Consider the following 6,809-nt stretch of genomic DNA (forward strand, 5'->3'; position numbering starts at 1 on the left):
TTTGGAGTGATTTTTAAATTTTATTTTACTTTTTTCAATAAAGATCTTTTACTGTCTCATTAAAATATCAGATTGGCTTTCCAATCCAGACGCTTGTCTCTGTGGCTGGATTAGCTCTTGGATTTTACTCATCTGGCTGCTGAACTGTTCCCTTTTCAGAAACATAGCTACCATCCAAAATTTTCTGATATCCTTGTTTTTGACTGTTGTGGCTTGCTGAATCAAAGGAGCTGAATTTGAACCAGGCTCAGTGCCATTTCCTTCGAGGATTAGCTCATCTTTCTGGGCTTGAGATACTGAACAAGCAACACCCGCCCTCATATGAACTTGGGGAATGTATTTTTCACCCAAGAATTTCCAGATTTCGACAAGAGACCCATTCTCCCAAATAACCACACTGATGGGGAAGTGAGCACACACAGACCTCACCTTGTAACGGAAGCCCAGCGTGACCCCCTTGATCGTGTTCTGTACATGACTATAGATTGTGCGGACAGTCTCCAGCTCCTTTCTGTTCCCGAGGAGACTGATTTCTACATTGGCATGGTTGACGTCCCTCTGCAAGGGTTCCTCTGGGGCTCTTCACAATAACTGTGCAGCCTCTTCAGAGTAATGTCAACATTTTATTTATTTATTTATTTGGTACAGGGTCTCACTATGAAGATCAGACTCATAGTGATCCTCCTGCCTCTGCCTCCCCACTGCTGAGATTACAGGTGTGCACCAACATGTCTGGTTCTGGGGTTGGCACGGCATGCAGTATTGGGGATTAAACCCAGGTCCTTGTGTCTACCAGGTGGAAACTTATGCTGCTGAGCTATCTTCCTGGCCCTTGATGCCGACATTTTCTGGAATGTCGACAGTCTGATTGCTGAGAATGGTCTTCATTTTTGTGGGAGATGCAGCAAAGAGTTGGAGTGATTTTTTAAAAAAGCACACACGTGCTCATGATCCTGCCCTGCTTAACGTCCTCTGTGGTTCCCCAGGGCCCTAAGTAAAAACTGAACCCCTCAGCAACACACTCACCAACTTTGCTCACAGCCCAGAGAACCTCTCTGGGTCAGTGTTCCATAACCTCCCTGGATGGATCCTGTCTGGTCTACACATGCTCTTGTTCACCTCCAACCAGTGACTCGTGGTGTTTCTGTCTCCTGGGCTTTGCTTTTGTCATTCAGGCTGCAGGTGGGGTCACTGGGGAGTCAGTAGCTTGGCTGGGTCCTGAGGTCAGAATGTGCCCGCCCTCTGCAGTCAGTGCTTGGGCTAAACTAATGCTTGGGTTCTGACTACCAGTTGTTTATTTGCTCTGGTTATTTCCAGGCCCGTTGTCATCCTCTACAGATCATGTCATGCGGGCTATCTACCCTGTACTAAAAATAACCTATTGTTCACTCTTGCTGAATTTTGCAAACACACTGTTGCTCCTGACCCACGTCAGCAGCTGAATAAGAGCTTGCTCCTGGAGCCCCTTCGCATGGTCTCCCCTCCTGACTTCCCTCTGTCTCTTACAGCCTGTGTTTCAATAAGCCTCCTTCTGCACGTATTCTACTTCCGGTCAGTTCCTTTGCTACCTGTGACGCTGGCTTCCTGCACACTGTTTTGCACAGTGGATGGAGCTCAAGATCTGGGCCACAGGACTGCATGTGGGATCAGAGCACCTTGGTCCCCTGCCCATCCCTGGAGGCTCAGGACCCCTCTCCTAGTGCCACAAGTTCCCTCTCCATGACTGCATCTGGTTTATTAGAAGAGCGGGAGAGGATCTTTTTTTTTTTTTTCTTTTTGAGCCACTCTGGTCTGCCAGGTGTAGCACTCTCACATGCTCAGTGAGTCTCAAACAACCCTGTGGGCCTCCAGCAGCCGGAGGCCTTTGGGCCTCTGGCCTCCTTCCCATGGCTGCTCTGCCCCAACTTGCAGGGCAACTTGCTGTGCCAAGAAGACTTCTTGGCACACCTGGCCCAGCTACCAGTTCCCTGGCAGCACCCTTACAGGGAGGCCCTGCTCCCCACCTGTGCCCTTTAACTCACTGGGACTGAACAGGCTGCAGAGAGCACAACCACGAAACAAACACCAACAGACAACCCTAGGTTAAGACTTTTGCCTAAATTCATGCAGCCTCCAAGTGGTGGATCTGGAATCTGAGCATTGAGCAGTTACCACAGATCTACCCTCCGTGCACCACTCTGGGCATGCCAGTCTCATTTTATAGGTGAGAAACTGAGGTACAGGTTTCAGGAGGACCACACAGGCAAGGCGAGGATTTGAACATAGTTCTTCTCTTAATTATTATTATTGTTTTGTTTTTTTGAGAAAGGGTCTTGTTATGTAGTCCAGGTTGGCCTCAAACTCAGTGGGCCTCCTGCCTCGGACTCCCAAGTGCTAGGATTACAGGTGTGCACCACCACCACCACCACCACAGCTGGCTAGTCCTTCTCTTTAGAAGGCACAGAGAAAGCTGGGCTTGGTGGTTCACACCTGTAATCCCAGCCCTTGGGGAGGCTGAGGCAGAAGAAACACAAGTTTGTGCACAGCCTGGGTGAACTTAGAGAGACTGTTTCCAAAAAACAAAGTTATGGGGAAGACCCTGAGGGACCGGGCTGGCCCAGCTGGAGGTACTGGTTCCGGTTGCCAGCGTGCACAGAGTGGGCAGGTATTAGTTTCAGAAGCAGTCCTCAGGCGCTTAGGGCACCTGTCCAGAGTATTTGCATCCTGCTCAACAAGGGTGTGAAAGCCATGCACAAAAGAACGTCTACAGGTAAAGAGCTCTGAGCCCAGACCACTCCCTCTTCCTTAAGGCTATGACCCAGCTTGTGTGGGGACCAGGAACCAGATCCTTTTTCTCTGGCCCATAATTCCCTTAGGTGTTGGGGGTTGGTAGGGGAGATGATTCTTGGGCTGTTCCAAGTGGACTCTGAAAATAGACAATAGGCTTGGAGTCAAACACCTGGTGCCTACTTGGATTCAGACACCTGCTGCAGGTGACCTTGGACTAGTGTCTCAGCCTCTCTATTTCTCTGTGGAAGAGTAGTTACGTTATGCCATGCCCACTGAGTGCTGACTCACAGCAGGTGCTGAATGGAGCACTCTCCTTATGAGCTTCATTCAGTGTATCAGTACTGGGCTGGGCACACTCCTACTGTAGTTCCAGCTCCTTGGGAGGCCCTGGTGGGAGGAGCAATTGCACTCCAGAGGTCCAGGTCAGCCAGGGGAATTTAGTGTCAGTGAGGGGAAGACTTCTTGTCTTTAGGGTTTGGAGTGAGGGAGGTCTGGGGTCAAATCCATTTCTAGCATATTCTAAACCAAGCCAGAGACTCTGGCAGATTCTCACCTGGGGAATGTGGCTGTGGGACTCAGATGCAATGGGAGGGTAAATAAGTCTGGGAAAGTGAATTGCTTGGTGCACTCTCAGACTTGCAAGGGTTCTGCAAATGTTTATTATTATTCTGTGATTCTACAAACCCCTGGTTCCAAGAATGTCTAATTTTAAAATTTTAAAAAATCATGGTAGTTAGGTGTGGTGGCACATGCCTGTAATCTCAGTGCTCTGGGAGCCTGAGACAGGAGGATGGAAAACTTGAGCCCAGCTGGGACAACTTGGTGACTTAATGAGATCCTGTCTCAAAATAAAAAATAAAAATGGGCTGGGAAGTAGCTCAGTGCAGAGTGTGGTTTCGATCCCAGGACCACAGACACACACATACCCAAGTTATAAAATTCCAAAATAAGCTGGGTGTGGTGGCACACACCTGTAATCTCAGGTTTTGGAGGCTGAGGCAGGAGGCATCTGAACAATCAAGGCCGGATTGAGCTGCAGAGTTAGACCCTGTCTCAAAACCAACCAACCAACCAACCAACCAACCAACCAACCAACCAACCAACCAAGCAAAACATACCCCACTATTCAGTCTATAATGGGGTGCTTATTCCAGCTTCACTCTCCAGGGCAATGAAGTCTTAGTCAGTGTCCCCATGAAAGAGGCTGCCTAGCCGCTGCCCAACACATGGTCATTGAGCAGCTGGCAAGAGCAGGGCAGCTGCCCGCCCCAGTGTGTTTAGAAATCATCTGTTTATGCCAGCATCCAGCCAAAACTCCAGCTTCTTCTGGGCATTGCCTCCCTGCAGCTTCCCCTACGCACATCTGCACATCCCACTGATTTTTCCTCCTGGACACATCCACCTCTCTGAATCCCTGCCATTGCTGAGCTTTGTGCTGTGACCTTGCAAAAGACTTTGGCATCTTAACTCTTTGTCCCAGTAAATGTGACCTTATTTGGAAACAGTGTCTTTGCAGATGACAGACGATTAAGTTAAACTGTGCTTGGGTTATTAGGCAGCCTTGAACGCCACACCATTTGGCTTTATATTTTATTTTTATTTTTTGTCTTTTTTTCCCCCAAAATTTTATTGATAAACAGATAGCAATGAGACAGTTTCAAATCAAATCAGAAGTACAGTTTCAACAAATAATACACTGCATATATTCTTCTTAGTGGTTAATTGCTGTACAAGATGCGGACTTGAGATCCTATTTACAAACACCATTAGAACAAATCATTCTATTCATTAAGAGAATGCAACTATATAGCTATCCCAACCACTTTGAATACACAGATACAAAATGGACATTCATCGGTATACCCCATTTTTTCTAAGTTCCGTTATTGAATATTATAGGTGTGTAAATTCAGCAAAATATTCTAAAAGAGTCCAGTAGCCCATAATAGCATTGGGTCTTCTGTTTAACTGGCAATGTCAGAAATTATTGACCTGAGTCTCCTACAGTTCAACATAACAACATGACTTTACTTCCTATATTTTGTCTTCATACTTTTCTACTGGATGGTTAAGACCAAGGTAAAGCAGGACCTGTGCAACTAGAGTTGTAGCTTTTTGGTCTGAGAAGGTCAGTGAAATCCCCTCAGGATTGATCCTGAGATCCTGTACCTTAGATTGTAGAACCTTTGTCAGTGCTGCCATGTGGATGAGTCATGGCCATTGCTTGGCCAATGTGCTCTCTGGAAAGCCTGAGAGAATGTCTTCTCCCCATGTGACTCTCCTTAGGCACACTCTATGTCATCGATCACTTTCTTCTTTTTTTTTTGTCTTTTTGAGACAGGGTCTCACTATGTAGTTCAGGCTGGCCTTGAGCTCACTTTGTAGCCCAGGAAGGTCTTGAGCTTACAATGATCCTTCTGTTTCAGCCTCCCGAGTGCTGGGATTACAGATGTGCACCACCATGCCCAGCTACAATTAATTTCATAAAAAAGAGAAATTTGAAGGCTGAGGCAAGGAGGGTCAGAAGTTTGAGCCCAGCCTGGACAATTTCATGACTCAGTAAGATGTCTCAAATAAAATTTAAAAAAGCGTGGGGATATAGGTCATTGTGAAGGCTCTGGATTTAAGTCCCAGTACCGGGAAGAGGAAAAAAAAAAAAAAAGAAATTTAGGCACTGTGAAATATATAGGGAGCAGGCACATGAAGATGAAATAGGAGATGGGGATATGTCTATGAACCATGGAAAGGCAGGGATTGGCAGCAGCCAGTCAAATGTGAGGGTGGAGGCCTGGAACAGATTCTCCTCACAGCCCTTGGAAGGAACCAGCCCTGCTGGTGTGTTTTTGTTTGTTTGTTTAGTTTTGTTTTTTTAGACAGTCTCACCATGTCACCCAGGCTAGCCTCAAACAGGTGGCAGCAGCTGAGATCAGAGGCATGTGCCACCACACCCAGCTCAACTGGCGTTGCTCAGCCTGGCTCATTCAGCAGTGCCATGCATGTTGGAGACAGCATCTTGTGAACATCTCCCATGGTCCTAAGTCTGTCCTCATCCATGAAAGGACATGTAGCCAGATGTGGTGGGGTATGTCTGTAATCTGAGCACTCGGGAGGTGGCAGAGGGGGCAAGACTGCAAATTCAAGGCCAGTCTGGGCAATTAGTGAGGACATGTCTCACAACTGGGAGGGCGAACAGGCTGGGAAAGGAGCTCAGCAATAGAGTTGTCGTCCTGCGTGGATGAGGCTCCATTTTCAGTCTCTCACTCTGCACAAATGAGGTAAAACAAAGCTAGTTGCTGAAACTAGAGACCTCCTGTGCTCACTGATTCAATCAAAACTTCCTCTTCACTGAGTAAAATCTCAAGAAGGGTGTCTGGACGGTGTTGGATTGTTTTGCCGAATTCAAGCACCTATAATATTTAGATGCCAAGAGAATACCCATCTCTGACAGGACTGAACTGGAGAGGGGGATACAGAGGAAGGACCATTTTGTATTTGTATATACAGAATAGTTAGGATAGATGTACGGCTGCTTTTGCTTGGTGCAGTGAGAGGAAGGATTTGTAGTGGTAGTGTTTGGACGGCACGTCCTGGCTGCTTCTTGTGCTGTGGATGACCGCTGAGAAGGTAACAATGTGCAATGTATTAATTATTGAAAATGTCCTATTAATCAGCTTGGAAAGTGTCTCATTGATATTTGTTTTTCAATAAAATAAAATAAAAAAAAGAAGGGTGTCTGCTTGGTGAATGGATTTTCATGAAGTTTCTCAGAGACCTAGGTTCTGGTGGTGACTAATCGAATCCTGAGAGACCCAATTTAGTCTCTTTTTTTTTTTTTTAATTTTTCCAGCACTTTTATTTAACATCTTAACAAAAGAGTCTCCAAAGGTTTAAAAACTTTTGAAAAATATACAGTTTCATATTCTTTACATAACATATGTGTACAGCTTCCAGTATCATAGAAACCCTGCTGTGTTTGAAATGCAGTGACTGTGGAAACAACTTTTGGCTTTTCAGAGAAAAGGCCGCGGCCATGTCCATGA

Source organism: Octodon degus, unplaced genomic scaffold (assembly GCF_000260255.1).
Source record: "Octodon degus isolate 3935 unplaced genomic scaffold, OctDeg1.0 scaffold00418, whole genome shotgun sequence".
Classification (NCBI taxonomy): Eukaryota; Metazoa; Chordata; class Mammalia; order Rodentia; family Octodontidae; genus Octodon; species Octodon degus.